Genomic DNA, 19,433 nt, shown 5'->3' with positions numbered 1-19,433 from the left:
GCGACTTCCCTTTCACTTTTCCCTTTCACGCATTGGAGAAGGAAATGGCAACCCACTCCAGTGTTCTTGCCTGGAGAATCCCAGGGAAGGGGGAGCCTGGTGGGCTTCCGTCTATGGGGTCACACAGAGTCGGACACGACCGAAGTGACTTAGCAGTAGCAGTAGCATAACTAGTTAGTTGTTTCAAAAAAATATCTGACACAAATATTGCAAAATGTTTTTATTTAACTCTAAATGATGGGTAGGCAGGTGTCTTAGAAGTTATTTCTCTGTAACTTTTTGTGTTTGAAACACTTTGTAATTTTTAAACATCTAATTTGTGCAACAATAGAAATCTCTGCATGGCTTCCCTGGTGGCACAGCCAATAGAGGATCTACCTGCAATGCAGGAGGCACAAGAGACACAGGTTCGATCCCTGAGTGGGGAAGTTCCCCTAGAGGAGGGCATGGTAACCCATTCCAGTATTCTTGCCTAGAGAATCCCAAGGACAGAGGAGCTTGGCAGACTACAGTCCATGGAGTGGCAAACTGAAGGACACGGCTGAAGTGACTGAGCAGCAGCAGCGGAAATCCATGCAAGGTGATTTTCTAGCTGCTTATGGGATTTTTTTTTTTTTCATCTTTATTGAAGTATAATTGACAAATAAAACTGGAATATATTTAAAGTAATAATATGATGATTTGATATACATTGTGAAATGATCACCACAAACAATTTAACATTTATTACCTCATATAGTTACTTTTCAGAGAAGGCAATGGCACCCCCACTCCAGTACTCTTGCCTGGAAAATCCCATGGACGGAGGAGCCTGGTGAGCTGCAGTCCATGGGGTTGCAAAGAGTCGGACGCGACTGAGCGACTTCACTTTCACTTTTCACTTTCCTGCATTGGAGAAGGAAATGGCAACCCACTCCAGTGTTCTTGCCTGGAGAATCCCAGGGACGGGGGAGCCTGGTGGGCTGCCGTCTATGGGGTTGCACAGAGTCGGACAGGACTGACGCGACTTAGCAGCAGCATAGTTACTTTTGTTTTAATGAACATGTTCTCCACACGATTTAAGGGGAAGGCAGAGTAGGGAATATGTACCTTCATTAGGAGAATACCCAGAAGGCTTTTCTGAGGAGGTGACCCCTTAGCTGAGTTCTGACAGATAGATAGGAGTTCACCAGAGGAAATGATCCTCAACATAAACTCAGCATGACATGCATAATTCAGTTACAAGAGGCTTTGGGGAAGGGAAGTGTATGGTTCAATAATAAGCAGCAGCTGCTAAGTTTTATAAAGGTGATGGCCCAGGATCTATGTGGACTTTGGGACCAACCCACCCTCAACCTCACTTCTCCAACTGCGTCTCCTGCCTCTCTCCATCACGGGCTTCTCTGTACACTTCAACTGCTCCTTTCAGATTCCCCGACTCACCAAGCTTGTGTCTTCCTCACGTCCTGCACTCTTGCCACTCCTTCTGCCTGGTATGCTGTGTCCCCTGAACCTCACATGACTGGCTGCTTCTCATCATTCAAGTTTCAGCTGAGAGGTTACCTTCTCCTCAGAGAGATTGCTTTCTTAAAATTGAAATCCCCCTCCTCCTCACTCTCTATCACATCACACTGATTTACTACTCAATCCTCATTACTTGCAGGTTTGATGTTTGCGAATCTGTCTACTTGCTAGAATTTATTTGTAACCCCCAAATCAATACTCAAAATGTTTTCTTGGTCATTCTCAGACATGTATAGAGTGGAAAAAAAAATCCATCATCTGACATACACTTTCCCTGCTGAGTTGGAGAAAGACCATCTTCTGTCTTGGTTCTGCTGTCACATTATAAGCAAGAGTCCTCCTCAGGAGGAGATAGGGACACAGACTGCCTGAAATTGTCCCGTGTCTGTGTCTTCTTGTTGATTACTGCTCATCTATGAGCCTCAGCAGTGGAGGTGCTCTGAGAGCTGCAACCTCAGCTTCCACATCAGGGCTGTCTCCCCTGTGCCTAGCAGGCATTCAATGTGTCCCATTAGTGAAGAAACGAATGAAAAGGTCAGTCTATTTGCACTCAGGAGAGGGGTTCAGGAGCTGAAAGAGTCCACTGATGGATGACCATGGAAGAGATGAAGGCAAAGAGCATCCAGGCATGCCAGTGTGGGACTCATCCAGAAATAGCCTTTTCTGTGTTGCTTACGTGGCCAGGGATGGACCCTGTGGGGACAGACTTCTGAGTGTTTACCAAGAATGTGGTCCAAAGGTAGGCGGATCAATCGTCATAAAAATAGCATCCACTGTTGTTGTTCAGTCACTCAGTCGTGTCTGACTCTTTGTGATCCCGTGGAGTGCAGCATTCCAGCCTTTCCTGTCCTTCACTATCTCCCAGAGTTTGCTCAAACACATGTCCATTGAATGGATGATGCCATCCAACCATCTCATCCTCTGGCGCCCCTTCTCCTCTTGCCCTCTATCTTTCCCAGCATCAGCATCTTTTCTTCCCATCAGGTGGCCAAAATGTTGGAGCTTCAGCTTCAGCATCAGTCCTTTCAATGAATATGCAGGGTTGATTTCCTGTGGGACTAACTGGTTTGATCTCTTTGCTGTTCAGGGGACTCTCAAGAATCTTCTCTAGCACTACAATTCGAAGGCATCAATTCTTCGGTGCTCAGCCTTCTTTATGGTCCAATTCTCATATCCATACGTGACTACTGGGAAAATCATAGCTTTGACTATACAGCGTCCATTGAGTGGGCTGTGTTTATGAGTCAGATGCCTTACTTGGTGTGGCGCTCACATGTTTAATCCCCACAACCTCTCTGTGGGGATGGGTTATCCCCTCAAACAAGTGAAATAACCGACCCAGAATCCCAGAGCTAACCCTGATACACTGACCATTGGCGATGTACTGTTGGGTTATTTTTTTTACATTTCTGAGCTATAAATGCATTCTGCTTTCAACTATCTGCCAAAAGCATAAATAGCTGAGCTTTAAAATGACACCTAGCTAGATCTCTATTTGTCTGAATAAATGCTGCATATGATATGTTTGTAACTGTTGCAGTACTCCTTTTCTTCACCCTGACAGTTCTGTGGAGATACAGTGTATCATTTTATAGAATTTAAAACATGTTCAACACTTTGTGCTAAGGCACTGCTGCTTCAAAAATGTTTACAATTTGAGAGGGGTGGGGCATCAAGAGAAGCTGGAAAGGCTATAGGAGTCCTCCTGGAGTCTTAAGTTACAGAGCCTGATGGGAGTGGTGATATCAGAGGATAAAATGCGCTTGCTGTAATTCATATGAGATAGCTGGGAGTTTAAGTCAAGGGTGATATTGTGACATCTCAGAACTTGCAGATGGCTTGGATGGTTGAGGGAAGTTACTGGAAAGGCTTTGGGGAGGGAAGAAAGGTGTGTTTGTCTTTTATTTCTCTCTCTCTTGTATCCCTCACCCTTAATCGTTTTATGGTGACCATGCCTGAGATAAGGAGATCCAAGGCATTTCTAAGTTCCATTATAATGTTTCAAACCATTTTTAAAAAGTTAATAAAGGTTTTATTTATCTATTTTTTGACCTCATGGCACGTGGAACTTCCCTGACCAGGGGTCGAACCCATGCCCCCTGCATTGGAAGCACAGAGTCTTAACCACTGAACCACCAGGGAAGTCCTCTCTCTATATGCATTTTAAATTACTTAGTTGGATTTACTTGCAACATTTCATCTCAATATTATTTATGGATAAGCAAGGTGCCGTGGCACTTGTGCTGAGACCTGTTTGCCTTTTTCATATCACACCTTTTGTTGAATTCCAGGGGTGCCCCGTCAGCCTCGGAGGGTAGCTATGCCTTCATATGGTCCTGATGGTCCAGGGTCTAGTGAGTTGGCTTTGTGTATTTTTTTCAAATCATTCAGAGGTTATCAGACTCAAAAACTGATTCATAAATATGAAAATATTGAGAACCTAGTATAGAAAGAAAAATGTCAGTTCACTTACGTACCTAGAAAACTGTCACTGCTGAGATGACTGGAATCCTGTGCTGGTTTGATAAGCAGATCTCTACTATACAGGAAAATGAACATGGGACTTATAAAATAATTATCTTTTTTGTGTTTGGCTTATTTCACTTAGCAGAATGTCCTCTAGATTCATCCATGCTGTAGCAAGTGTCAGCATGTCCTTCCTTTTCAAGGCTGAACAATATTCCACTTTGTGTGTTTCCATGTTTGGCTTATCCATTTATCCATCAGTGGGCCTTTGGGTTGTTTCCACCTTTGTCTATTGTGAGTGAACATTTGGCTTTTGCTATTAACATTGGTGTACAGATATCTGTTCAAGTCCCTGCTTTCAATTCTTTGTGTATATACCCAGAAGTGTAATTGCTGAATCATTTAGTTGTTGTTGTGTTCAGTCATGTCTGACTCTTTTTGGCCCCACAGACTGTAGCCTGCCAGGCTCCTTTGTCCCTGCAATTTTTCCTGGCAAGAATATTGGAGTGGGTTGCCATTTCCTCCTTCAGAGGATCTTCCCAACCCAAAGATGGAACCCACATCTCCTGCATTTCAGGCAGATTCTTTACCACTGAGCCACCAAAGAATCATAGAATACTTCTAAGTTAATATTTTTGAGGAGTCACCATACTGTTTTCCACAGTGGCTGCACCATGTTATATTCCCACCAATACTGCATAAGAATTCCAGTTCCTCCACTCCATATCCTCATCAACATTTTTGTTTTCTGTTTTTTTTTTTTTTTTATAGTAGCCATCCTAATGGGTTTGGAGTGGTGTCTCATTGCAGTTTTGATTTGCATTTCTCTAATGATTAGTGATGTTCAACATTTTTAAAGTGTTTTTTTTTTTTGCCATTTGCATATGTTCTTTGGAAAATGTCTCTTCTTCATGCATCAGGGTATCCAGTTCTGTAGCATCTCTTTTCATAGTACTCTGTCGTGTGGGTGCTCTCTTGTTTGTTGCTGTTCATTCACTAAGTTGTGTCTGACTCTTTGCAACCCCAAGAACTGCAGCACACCAGGCTCCCCTGTCCTTCTGTCTCTCTGAGTTTGTTCAGGTTTATATCCATTGAGTTGGTGATGCCATCCAACCATTTCATCCTCTACTGCCCTCTTCTCCTCCTGCCTTCAATCTTTCCCAGCATCAGGGTCTTTTCCAATGAGTCGGCTCTCTGCATCAGGTGGCCAAAGTATTGGAGCTTCAGCTTCAGCATCAGTCCTTCCAATGAATATTCAGGGTAGATGCTCTAAACCAATTTCTCACGGTTTTAAGCAATGTGATGATGAGCATTCTTGTAACCAAATTTTTGAAAGGTTTTTTAAAAGTTATAATTCTATAAAATAAATTCCTGGATGTGGACTTCTGGATCAAAGAATGTACCTACTTTCAGATCTTTTCAACCCACATTCCCTAATGCCTCTTGGAGCAGGAGCACTGCCTTCATCCCTCCCACATTGTAAGAGACAGACACTGCAGTAGTTAGTGTTCAGAAACACATTTTAAGCCTTTATCCCTTATAATATAAGTTATAATTACGTCCTGTTTCTTTGGGGTTTCAATTGCCTTTGTCAGATTAGCCCGGCTGGTGGGTGCTAATCTTCACGGCTCTTACTAAACACTATTAATGTCACGAAGCTAATAACAGCAGCAGCATTCGACTCAGCAAGCTTGCGTCTCACTTCCAGCCAAGCGATTAGAGTCTGTTTGTAATTGCTTGGTAGAAAGACTGGCTGATTTCCAATTAGCAAACCAGACAAATAGTGTTCATTTGCAATGTTTGTTAGTGTATAATAAACTGAGTGTTTCCATAATTCACTTTCTAATTAAACATAAAATCAGAGAATGATAACTTGCCTGATATTTTCTGATACTTCTTGGATAAATATTTGCACCCTTGTTATTGAATATTTGTTTCTGAAGATGCATTTGGTTTTTGTTTTCACTTGTCCATAGCTCTTCAGTGTTAGATGTAGGAAGGACACGAAAGACTTGCGCAGATCTGCGCAATGATATTCAAATGAAAATGGCTTTGTCTTCGTCAGAGTGAACCAGCTCTCACTTGTTTTATGTCTACATGACATTCATGCTCTTCTCTTGCATGACCTGTCATGAATGGGTGGCCCATTTCTAAGAAGACAGCATAAAAAATAGGGGGCTACAGTCAATTAAGATTCTGGTTGAGGACTTCCCTGGTGGTCCAGTAGTTAAGAATCTGCCTACCAATGCAGGGGATTCCGGTTCAGTCTCTGGTCCTGGAAGATTCCATGTGCTTCAGGGCAACTAAGCCCATGCACCTCAAGGACTGAGCCTGCATGCCCTAGAGCCTGTGCTCTACAAGAGAAGCCATCACAGTGAGAAGCCCGTGTACTGCAACTAGAGGAAGTGACTGTGCACAGCCACGAAGATCCCAGGCAACCAAGAATAAATAAACAAATAAAACCTTAGAAACAAACAAAAAGATTCTGGTTAAATACTGAGGTTGAGCCCAAACTTCAGTATGTGCCTAATATTTATTTATTTATTATGTAACATGTTCTATGGCACTGATACATATATTTTAAAACACACACAAAACATTTTAAATTAAACCTTAAGATAGAAAAGAAATAATGGTCTAGGGCCGGAAAAAAAAAAAAAAGAAATAATGGTCTAAAGCCCTAGACTCAGAGAAATTTGGTTCTACTATGTACCAGCCTGGATAAGTAATCAAATCTCTGTGTGTATCAGGTTCATCTATAAACAGGCACCATAATAATCATAATCATAGCCTCCCTTTAAATGATAAAAATGTCTAGCATGCAACAGAAATGTAAAACTATTCCCTTTGTAAATATTAGGTATTATTATTGTTGTTCAGTGGCTAAGTCATATCAGACTCTTTGCGACCCCATGCACTTCAGCACCTCAGGCTCCCCTGTCCTTCACTGTCTCCTGGAGTTTACTCAAACTCATGTCCATTGAGTCGGTGATGCCATCTCATCCTCTGTCACCCCCTTCTCCTGCCCTCAATTTTTCCCTGCATCAGCGTTTTTCCAGTGAGTCTGCTCTTCACATCCGGTGGCCAAAGTATTGGATCTTCAGCTTCAGCATCAGTCCTTCCAGTGAATATTCAGGACTGATTTCCTTTAGGATTGACTGGTTTGATCTCCTTGCATTCCAAGGGACTCTCAAGAGTGTTCTCCAGCACCAAAATTTGAAGACATCAATTCTTTGGCACTCAGCTTTCTTTATGGTCCAACTCTCACATCTGTACATGACTACTGGAAAAATCATAGCTTTGACTATACAGACCTTTGTCAGCAAAATGATGTCTCTGCTTTTTAATATGCTCTCTAGGTTTGTTATAGCTTTTCTTCCAAGGAGCAAGCATCTTTTAATTTCATGTCTGCAGTCACTGTCCACAATGATTTTGAAGCCAAGAATATGAAGTTTGATGCTATTTCCAATTTTTTCCCCCATGTATTTGCCATGAAGTGATGGGACTAGATACCATTATTAGCATCATTGTTATAATGCCTTCCAGATCTTCTTGCAGAAATTGGTAGTAGAACATTTGAGAAGAAAATGGTGTAACAAGAGCTGTACTTCTGGTGATAAAATGTTGTTTCAGGTCTGCTAATGGTATTTTGGGTGCTAGCTTCCCTGGGTTGGGAAGATCTGCTGGAGAAGGGATAGGCTATCCACTCTAGTATTCTTGGGCTTCCTTTGTGGCTCAGCTGGTAAAGAATCTGCCTGCAACGCGGGAGACCTGGATTTGATCCCTGGGTTGGGAAGATCCCCTGGAGAAGGGAAAGGCTACCCAATCTAGTATTCTGGCCTGGAGAATTCCACGGAGTGTATAGTCTATGGGGTCACAAAGAGTTGGACACGACTGAGTGACTTTCACTTTCCCTGGGCCAGAGAGACATTTGAACTTGTTTTGAACATAATCAGGGCTCTTAATTCCTGTGAGAGATGTGCCTTATCAACTCATAGTCTTTATGTGGGTTAAGCAGAATAGTTGAGCCATTGGCACTGAGTTTAAACTCTGGTGCATTCACAGAGTAGGTGCTCAATAAACCCTCTTGACTGTTGTCCAGGGATTTAGTCAAAGGTGTTTTGGGGAGCACCATCACCATTTCCCCTCTCTCCCTCCGTGTTTTAGGTGACTTCCTTCTTCTTTGAAAGTACCTGCGATGCGCTTTCTGAAGCTGGTTGTATTTGTGCTAGTTTATTCCACTTACTTGACACGGATGGTTCAAGTGTCAGGTTACTGACACCTGGTTCAGAAACTGCCATTCTGATGCTGAATGCTCAGCTTATCTGTACACCAAATTGAATCTCAGAGCCAGAGTTTTGGGTAAAATAGAAAAGGATAGCTTTATTACTTTGCCAGGCAAAGGGGGCCACAGTGGGCTAATGGCCTCAAAACCATGAGTCCCCACTTGGAAAAGATAGACGTTCTGTAGTAATTGTTCAAAGAGGGTGTGATCAGCTCGTGAACATTCTTCTAATGGATCAGTGGTGAGGTAAGTAGGAGTCAGCATCATCAAACTTCAGGTCCAACTGGTCTGAGGTCTCTATGCTTGTGGGCAGCATACCATAGTTAACTTCTCCACCTGGAGGGGGTTCCAGTATCTGCAAAGATATTGTCTTGTGCATCCTTTGATGGGGATACAAGGCCTTGCCCTGAGGCTTCCTTTGACTGTTTCTCACTGGTCTCTCATCCCCTCCGTTCCCTAATTAACAACTGCTTAAAACTGCCCACTGGGACTCAGGGAAGGCTGTAGAGGTTGAATGAAGGCTGCTTCCTATAATCAAAGAAATGGGGGACACAGAGAGGCCTTGTGCCCAGGAGCCCCACAGGGCCCTGCATGCTATCAATACTTCTAAGGAAGACTCCTTCCTTGCCTTTGCTAGCTCCTGGTGATAGCTGGCAACTCTTGGCCTTACTTGGCTTGTAGAAACATCACTTCAGTCTCTGCCTCTGTCTTCACATGGCTTGCTCCATGTGTGACTGTCCAAATTTCCCTCTTTAAAAATTTTTTTAATTAATTTACTTTTTTTGCTGCACTGGGTCTTCATTGCTGCGTGCATGGGCTTTCTCTAGTTGTGGTGAGTAGGGGCTACACTCTAGTTGCAGTGCCTGGTCTTCTCACTGCAGTGGCTTCTCTTATTGGGGAGCAAGGGCTCTCTAGAGCATGGACTCAGTAGTTGTGGTACAGACTTAGTTGCCCCTCAGTATGTGGAATCTTCCTGGGCCAAGAATCAAACCCTGCATTGGCAGGCAGGTTTGTCACCACCAGACCACCACGGAAGTCCTCTCTCTTCTTATAAGGACAGCAGTCCTGGATTGGGGGCACCCTAATGACCTTATGTTAACTTGGTTACCTTATGTGACCTGATTACATCAGTAAAGATCCCAGTTCCAGGTAAGGTCCCATCACAGATACTGAGGGTTAGGGCTTCAGAGTACCTTATTCTAGGGCGACACAATTCAACCCGTCATGAGCGGGGCACACGCTGTTCTTTTGGGTTGACAACATAGACCAGAAAAGGAGGGCTTCAAGAGCAGAGTGAGGACAGGACAGGACCTCTGTCCTTCGGTGGGAAGGTCCTAGGTGTGTCTGAACAAAAGCCAAGAGGACAGTGTGGCTGGAACAGAGTTCAAGAAGAAACTGAGGCCAAACAGGTTGAGGGGTAAGGGACCCAGGTGGTGGGTGCAGACCCTTCCCTTTATACCCTGTTTTTTCCACAGGACAGTGCTGGCCCATGATGACCAAAATGACCACATTTTTAACAGAGATTAGAAATCTAGATTTTTAAAATATGAAACTTCTTAGTTTTTGAACATTAATAACAAAATTCATTTGATATCAGTTCGCAGGATGGCATTGGAGGAGAGGAGGGAGTCCAAAAAGGCATCATGGAGAAGGTTCGAGTTAGTGAATAGGAATGAAAAAAATAAAGGACCCAGTTACCAGAATCCAGAGAAAGGAGCTGTAGATGTGGGACAGGGCTGCCTGGCAAGAGTTGTGGCCTGTAGTAGAGAAATACAACCAACACGCCGTATCTTGGCAAGGACGGTGCTGAGGATATTAATACCTCAGCCTCTTTCCTCCTGTGTCCTATTCGTCTGCAAATGTTTTCAGTTGGCTGAACCCAACTATGAGCTAGAGGGCAGGGATTAACTGCCGTTGATGTGGTCCACACTGCTCAGCCTCCTGGGGCAGAAAGCAGGGTAGAGGCATAGAGGGTGGATCTGGATGAGTACGTGGAAACCATTCAGCACAGGAAGCAACTCCATATGTCCTTGGCAGCAACGTAGAACTTTCCAACAGTCCATAGATAGAATGGGCCACCTGATGGATGAGAATGGTGTTATAGACAACTTAGTGGGGTCAGACATCAGCTGAGAGATCGGGCTACATGACAAAGTCTTTATTAAAGACTTTAAGAGATTAAATGATTCTGCGAAAGGTATTGCCACCAGCTGTCCTCCTCCTTTATCTATAGATGGGACAACAATAGTAATAACAACAACAATAGTAATAGTAATAACAATAACTGCCAACATGTAATTAACATGTAATGGACACATGGTGTTTGAGGTACCGTGCTAAGCTATTTGCATGTGCCACCATATTGATGCCTCACGATAACACTATTAGGTAGCTACTTTTACTGATGCCATTTTATGGATGAGTAAACTGTAAACTGTGGATGGTGACTGTAGCCATGAAATTCAAAGATGCTTCCTCCTTGGAAAGAAAGCTATGACAAACCTATACAGAGTATTAAAAAGCAGAGTCATCTATCGCTTTGCTGATACAGGTCTGCATAGTCAAAGATATGGTTTTTCCAGTAGTCATGCACAGATGTGAGAGCTGGACCATAAAGAAGTCTGAGTGTGGAATAAATGATGCTTTCAAATTGTGATGCTGGAGAAGACTCTTGAGAGCCCCTTGGACAGCAAGGAGATCAAACCAGTCGATCCTAAAGGAAATCAACCCTGAATATCTATTGGAAGGACTGTTGCTGAAGTTGAAGCTCCAATACTTTGCTACCTGATGCGAAGAGCTGACTCATTAGAAAAGACCCTGATGATGGTAAAGATTGAAGGCAGAAGAAGAAGGGGGTGGCAGAGGATAAGATGGTTAGATAGTATCATTGACTCAATGGACATGAATCTGAGCAAACTCCAGGTGATGGTGGAGGATGAGGAGCCTGGCAGGAGTTCTGCAGTCCCTGTCCATGGACTTACAGAGTCAGACATGACTTAGCGACTGAACAACAACAACAACAGTATCAAACTGAAGCTTAGAAAGAACAGTAATTTGCCGGAGGTCATACAACTGTAACTGTCAGAGTTGGCACTTGAACCCAGGTTTCTGCAATGGATAGATGTAACCTGAAAGCCAGGAAAACAGTAGTGGTCTTTCAGTGAGAATGAGGAGGATGTATGGAGTTCCTCTGAAAAAAGTGAACCTCCCAGGCATAGGCATCTCTAAGAGTGGGATCCAGAGTTCGCTGTGGTCTCTCTCCAGTGTCTGGAGACAGGGGCTTTACTGGCTTCCAGAGCAGCTGAGGTCACCAGTTTCAGTTCTTCCTGACAGTTCACTAGGGCTCCATCAGCTTTTCAGTCTCTGGCTGAGTCATCCATCAGCTAAGTACATAAACAGAGCTCCCTCTCCAGCTGGGAGAAAGGAGAGCTATAAATAAAGTTGGGGTTCCGCCTGGAACCAGATTCTCATGGGAGAGGACACTGGTGGTGGCCAAAGTCTGTCAGTCTTCCTCTTTGCTGATGTCCAGGCCTGGCTTCTGCTGATCCATGTGTCTTGGCAAACCGAATGGAAATGATGCCCTCCTGAGGCCTCTAACATAGATCAGCAGACGCTTTGTGCCTATGACCCAGGGCAGAATTGAGGGTCCTATTTTTCAGAGAGGAAGATAATAGTTTCAGGGCCACATGGCTCACTGTGGGGAACTATACTTTACAGCTGGCTTGTACTCAGTCGTGTCTGACTCTCTGTGATCCCATGGACTGTAGCCCACCAGGGTCCTCTGTCCATGAAATTTTTCAGGTAAGAATACTGTAATGGGTTGCCATTCCCTCTTCTAGGGGATCTTCTCAACCTAGGGATTGAACCCACATCTCCTGTGTCTCCTGCATTTTCAAGCATATTCTTTACCACTAAGCCACCTGGGAATCCCATACTTAACAGTATGCAACTATAAAATGGGATCATCATTGAATCCACTGCACGAGGCTGTAATGAAAACTAGAGGGTACCACGTAAAAAGTATGTGTAGATGGTACTTGATACCAAGTAGTCACTCAGTAAGTGTTTGTTGAATGAAAATGCCTCACGATATAATTCTAGAAGGAACACTTCTCTGTTAATTTTGCCCCACTATGTGTAACATTCTTGGATGAATTACATTAAATGCTTTCTCTACATGAATTGTGATAATCATATGATTTATTCTTTTCAGACTACCAGTGTGATAAATTACAATGATAGGTTTTCTTATGTTGAGCCATCCTTGCGTTCTGGAAATATACCCTACTTAAGATATACTATTTTCTGAATACACTGTTGGATTTTCTTGGCTAATTTTCTGTGTAGAATTTTCTTTCCTTTTTCCAGCTTTATTGTGTGTAATTGACTAGTAGAAATTTGTATACTTAAGGTATACAACTCGATAGTTTGGTAAACACTCACATCATAAAATAATCACTGCAATCAAACTAATTTGTATGAATCACTGCACATATTTACCATCTTCTTCTCCTGACTTTTTTTTAATGTGGTGAGGACACTTAAGATACATCCTGTTAGCAAATTTCAAGTGTGCAGTATAGTACCATTATTCATAGTAAATGTTGTACATTAGATCTCCAGAACTTATTCACTTTGCATTACTGAAACTTCGTACCTCTTGACCAACATCTCCTTATTTCTCCTTCCCTATAGCCCTTGTCAATCACCATTCTACTCTTTGCTTCTATGAGTTTGAGTTTTATTTTTTAAATGTTTATCTTTTTATTTATTTACTTATTTTTGACTGTGCTCTTCATTGCTGCATGCAGGCTTTGCAGTAAGTGGGGGCTACCCTTTGTTGCCCTGCATGGGCTGTAGGTACACAGGCTTCTGTAGTTGCTGCACACGGGTTTCAGGAGTTGTGGTGCACAGGCTTAGTTGTCCCATGGCATGTGGGATCTTCCCAGACCAGGGGTTGAACCTGTGTCCCTTGCATTGGCAGGCAGATTCTTAACCACTGGACCATCAGGGAAGCCTGAGTTTGACTAATTTAGATTCCACAAGTGAGATAGTGTAATATTTGCCTTTCTGCCTCTGCCTTACTTCCTTTAGCATAATGTCCTTCAGGTTTATACACGTCATTGCAAATAGCAGAATTTTCTCCTTTATAAAGGCTGAATAATAGTCCATTATTTAGATATATACCACATTTTCTGAATCAAGAAGTAGAAAGCCTTAACAGACCAATAGGAAGATTGATTCAGGAATTCAGTTAAAAACTTCACAACAAAGAAAAACCCAGACTGCAGGAGTGAACACTACCAAACATTCAAAGAAGAATTACTATTGATCCTTTTTAAATTCTTCAAAAAAAAAAAAAAAGAAGAAGAAGAAGAAGAAGAAGAAGAAGAAGAGACAATACCTCCAAACACATTTTGTGAAGCTAGCATCACCCTGAGACCCAAACAAAAAAAACTACCAGAAAAGAAAAGTACAGACCAATATCCCTGATGAATATTGCTGTAAAAATCCTCCATAGAACATTAGCAAACTGAATTCAACAGTGCATTAAAAGGATCATATGCTATGACCAAGTGAAATTTATCCCTGGGATGCAAGAATGTTTCAATACTATGTAGGGTTTTGGGTCTACATTCATAAATAAAATGGGCCTATAATTTTCTTATATTGATCTTCTCTGGTTTTAGAATCAAGATTATACTAGTCTTGAGCTTCCCTGGTGGTCCAGTGGTTAAGAATCCACCTCCCATTGTAGGGGACACAGGTTCAATCCCTGGTCTGGGAAGATCCCACATACCATGAGGTAACTAAGCCCATGTGCCACAACTGCGGAACCCACATGCAGCAACTGCTGAAGCCTGCAGGCCTAGAGCCCATGCTCTGCAACGAGAGCAGCCTCTGCAATAAGGAGCTGGCATACCACAACTAGAGAGCAGCCCTCACTCACTGCAGCCAGGCAAAGCTCACGCACAGCAACAAAGACCCGTCACAGCCAAAAAAAGAGAAGATTATGACAGTCTCATGTTATCTGGGCAGCTTTCTCTCTTTCTCTGTCTCAGATAGTTTCTTGAAAGTATCTACTTATAAAATCATCTGGACATGAAATTTTGGGAAGATGGAAGCCTTTGGTGATTTTTTCATTTTAACACTCATCAGTTTATTTTAGCTTTCTATTCCTTTTACATGCCTGTTCCTAGGAATTCATCTATCTCCCAAGCCATTGTAATGGCTGAATAAGAGTTCATCTAGTCTAGGTATGTGTGTGTAGGGGCTTCCCAGGTGGCCCTGGTGGTAAAGAACACGCCTGCCAACGCAGCAGATGCAGGAGCCATGGGTTTGATTCCTGGGTTGGGAACATCCCCTGGAGGAGTGCATGATGACCCACTCCAGCATTCTTGCCTCAAGATTTCCATGGACAGAGGAGCCTGGCAGGCTACAATCCATAGAGTCACAAAAGTCAGACATGAATGAAGTGATTTAGTATACACACACGCACACGTGGTAACTCATAGACCAGCTGGGGTCCTGCCTACTACAAGAGGGATAGATGACATATGAAATTGTCTTAGAAACACCTACCATCTTACACCCCAGGGAATGTGGAAACCCAAAGTCCTCCTCTTATTTTCTGTTTCTTTCCAGGAAGTTTACCTTTTCCTGGTGTTCCCTGCCCCTTGGGGTTCTGGTTTGTCTATGTGCCGTCTCTTTTCCACACCAGGTCACACCTGATGTGAACTCAACTTCTTCAGTTCCCACAACAGCCAATAAAGCAGAGATTTTAGGGGAAATAATGGAGAGTGGTCCTTCCGTATAGTGCATGGCTTTCTACCACCTTACTGACGTTTTATCTCCTCTCCTCTTCCTGTCTCTGCCCCCCATCCTCTCCCTCTAAGATTCACCCCCAGCATCTTCTCTTTTTCTTTTTTAAAGTAGCTTCCCCTTCTTCCAAAGCCTTAGTACCCCAAAGCCTGAGAAAGAAGTGGAGACTCATTTTCTTACCCATGCACTTATTTAGTCACATTTACCAATAAAAGGAATTAAGTGAAGAGGAATTAAAGAGCCTCTTGATGAAGGTGAAAGAGGAGAGTGAAAAAACCGGCTTGAAGCTCAACATTCAAAAGATGAAGATCATGGCATCTCGTCCCATCACTTCATGGCAAATTGATGGGGAAACAATGGAAACAGTGACACTTTATCTTCTTGGCCTCCAAAATCATAATGGATGATGACTGTAGCCATGAAATTAAGACACTTGCTTCTTGGAAGAAAAGCAATGGCAGACTTAGACAGCATATTAAAAAACAGAGACATTACTTTGCCTACAAAGGTCCATATAGTCAAAGCTATGGTTTTTCCAGTAGTCATGCGTGGATGTGGGAGTTGTATGATAAAAAAGTCTGAGTGCTGATGAACTGATACTTTTGAACCTTGGTGTTGGAAAAGACTCTTGAGTGTCCCTTGGACAGGAAGGAGATCAAACTAGTCAATCCTGAAAGAAATCAGTCCTGAATATTCATTGGAAGGACTGATGCTGAAGCTGAAGCTCCAGTACTTTGGCAACCTGATGCGAAGAGCTGACTCATTGGAAAAGACCCTGATGCTGGGAAAGATTGAAGGCAGGAGAAGGGGACGACAGAGGATGGGATGGTTAGATGGCAGAGTTTGGGCAAACTCCAGTAGTTGGTGAAGGACAGAGAAGCTTGGCATGCTACAGTCCATGGGGTCGCAAAGAGTCAGACACAATGGAGCAACTGAATAACAACAACCAATAAGACTGTTCTCTCTCCCTAGAAGGGATTCTTATTTTGCTATTAAAGATATAATTTTCTCAATTTTTTGAATCTATCCAACTTTGGGTATTAATTATCCAATGTCTAGCTAACATTTGGGCTATTGGGTCTTTATTAAGATGAGAAAAGGATAAATAGAGAATGACTGAACCTATACTCTGGAATGAAAACTCTACAACTTTAATAACTTAAATAGAAAGGCACACAATGGATTAAATGTTCTATACGATGGGATTCATTCTGATATTAATTTCTTGTACTTTCTCATGAAGAAACTTTACACTCTTCTTAGTTTGAGCTAAAATAATATTTTGATTGTGGTTCAGTTGAGTGTTCTTTTCTCCCCACTATTCTCTGTAGAAAGTGAAAGTGAAGTCGCTCAGTCGTCTCTGACTCTTTTGTGACCCCATGGACTGTAGCCTACCAGGCTCCTCCCTCAATGGGATTCTCCAGGCAAGAGTACTGGAGTGGGTTGCCATTTCCTTCTCCAGGGGATCTTCTCGACCCAGGGATTGAACCCGGGTATCCTGAATTCCAGGCAGACGCTTTAACCTCTGAGCCACCAGTGAAGCCCCCACTATTCTCTATACTTTCCTTTAAAAATGTTTTACTTATGAATACATTTAAAAATTACTTGTTTATAGCATGTGGGATCTATCTTTGTTGCGGCATGCAGGATCTTATTAGTTGCAGCATTCGAACTCTTAGTTGTGGCATGTGGGATGTAGTTCTCTGACTGGGGATTGAACCCCGGCCCCCTGCATTGGGAGCATGAAGTCTTAGCCACTGGACCACCAGGGAAGTCCCTCTGTACCTTCCTTTGTTCTTATTCCTTGATGTCTCTTCTGGAGGCAGTTGCTTCCTTGTTTCAAGTCCTTTGTGTTCTTTGAATTGAATTCTTAGTCTTCACCTCAGCAAGTATGCAAAGTTCCCTCCAAATACCCCGTGTTTGCCTCAGAATTGATAAGGGAATGTGTCCTTCTCTACTCTATTCAATAAACTGCAAGTTACAGAAAATCCAAATCAAGCTGGCTTAAACAATGGAAAGGATTTCTTGGCTCATGTGATGGAAGAAGTCTGGAGGTTGGATGGACTTGGAGTACTGTTTCATCAGTGTTCTGAAGCTGTTCTTCTGAGTCACTTTGTCCTAGAATAATGGGAAGGTCCTGGACCTCACAGCTGTTTAGAAGAAACAAGATTCCTGTTTCTTCATGCCTTGCTCTTAAGAGCAAGGAAATATTTCATGAAAAGATGCCAAACAATAATCATTATTACAGAAATGCAAATTAAAACCACAATGAGGTACTTCCCTGGCAGTCTAGCAGTTAAGACTCCAAGCTTCCACTGCTGGTGGCGTAGGTTTAATCCTGGGTTGGGGAACTAAGATCCTGAATGCCATGTGGTGAGACCAAAAACACCCCCAGGAAACTACCCCCCTAAAAACCCATAATGTGATACCACTTCATTTCTATTAGGGCAGCTATAATAAAAAAGAATAACAAATGGTGAGGATTTGGGGAAATAGGAACCCTTATATGTTTAGGGGTTCTAAGAGTCAGACACAACTTAGTGACTAAACCACCACCGCCACCACCACCGAACGTTTGTGGTAGGAATATAACATGGGGTAGTCACTTCACAAAACAGTTTTTGGCAGTTTATTAAAAATGTAAACTTAAATTTACCATCTGATCCATCAATTGCCAAAGTATTTTATAAGTGAGAGAAAAGAAAACATATGTCCCCATAAAGACCTGTACAAGAATGTTCACAGCAGCATTACTCATAATAGCCAGAAAGTCAAAACAAGTCAGATGTCCATCAACTGATGAACGAATAAACAAAATGTGGTATATCCTTATGATGAAATATTATTTGGTGATAAAAAGGAGTGAAGTACTGATATCTACTACGGTGCAGGTGAACCTTGAAAACATGCTAAGTAAAAGAAGTCAGCCACAAAAGACCATGCATTGTATGATTGTATCTGTGTGAAACGTTCAGGAGAGGCAAATTCAGAGACAGAAAGCAGATTAGTGTTTGCCTGGGGCTTGGAGTGGGACTAGAGTTGTCTATAAATGAGTATAAGGGCCCTTACTGAGGTGATGAAAATGTTCTAAAACTATGGTGGTGATAGTTGTACAGTTAAGTAAATTTACTAGAAATCATTCAGTCGTGTACCTGAAATGGTTCATAGTATGTTAGAAAAAAGAGAGAGAGAGAAGAAAATAAGAGAGAGAATGTTTTCCCAAAAGCCCCTAACAAACCACTTCTTCGATTCATTGGCCCACGCTGTGACTTAGGGAATGGGATGCACTGATGGGCCTTGATTCTGGAAAGAGAAAGCCCATGCCTGGAGCTGGGACTGTGGTTAGCTCACCTGAAGCACGTGGACTGTGGGGAGAGAGCACCACCTAAACCAATCGGAGTGAGGCAAGGAAAGTAGAAGTGAAAGCTGAGTGTGCAGCCACTAAGGTGTCAGCCACACCCAAGACTGACTGCTTAGTATGGTGACCCTACCCCTGCATTCTCTGGTCTGTTACCATGTTTGGTCTGAGTTCTCTGCCTGGTATGGCAAAGGGAAGGAGAGGTTATGGGAAGAATCACTTCGTGAGAACATGGAACCTCACCTAGGGTGACCAACCGACTTGGTTTCCCTGGGATGGAGTGGTTTCCTGGGATGCAGGACTCAAGGTACCAACACTGGGGAACTCACAAGCAAACAGAGACGCTGGTCACCCGATGACCTCACCAAATACAATATTGAAGCGCTTCTAATGAATTGATCAATCTTTGCATCCATGGCTACTAATGCCACAGAAAGTCAATCATTGTGTGCCTCTGATGAACACACACCCAACACCACTTCTGAAATTTTTTTTTTGGCACAAAATCTGAACCTAAATATAAAGAAATCTGTAGATATAATCAGTTAATAGGAAATACAGAGGCCATGGATGATGTGAAATGATTGCACACAGGCATTCTAGGACAAATGACAGATGACCTAAATTCTTCAATGAATAAATTGGAAGGGGAAAAAACAGGGATGGAGGGAGGATCTGTAGGTTGAAAGACACTTAAGAAGCATATCAACTGATTGCCTTATTCAGATCTTTTTTTTTTTTAACTTTTATTTATTTACTTGGCTGCACTGGGTCTTAGTTGAGTCTTGTGGTATCTTTAATCTTCATTGCGGCGTGTGAACTCTCAGTTGTGGCTTGTAGGATATAGTTCCCTGGCCAGGGATTGAACCTAAGCTCACTGCATTGCGAGTATGGAGTCTTAGCTACTGGCCCACCAGAGAAGTCCCTATATCTTTTTTTTTTTTTTTCTAAATATTTATTTATTTGGCTGCACTGGGTCTTAATTGCTACATGTGGGAT

The 19,433-nt window shown here is 42.6% G+C and overlaps 1 protein-coding gene across 8 annotated transcripts in view; it reads left to right on the top strand.

The window, feature by feature from the left end:
- The window catches only part of TNFRSF17 (TNF receptor superfamily member 17), a 130,717-nt gene that overhangs the window by 64,874 nt on the left and 46,410 nt on the right, over positions 1-19,433 (top strand). The gene's annotated exons all lie outside the window — the stretch shown is intronic.

Source organism: Bos indicus x Bos taurus, chromosome 25, assembly GCF_003369695.1.
Source record: "Bos indicus x Bos taurus breed Angus x Brahman F1 hybrid chromosome 25, Bos_hybrid_MaternalHap_v2.0, whole genome shotgun sequence".
Lineage (NCBI taxonomy): Eukaryota > Metazoa > Chordata > Mammalia > Artiodactyla > Bovidae > Bos > Bos indicus x Bos taurus.
The sequence above is the reverse complement of the archived record's forward strand: the minus strand, read 5'-3'. Positions and strand labels throughout refer to the sequence as shown.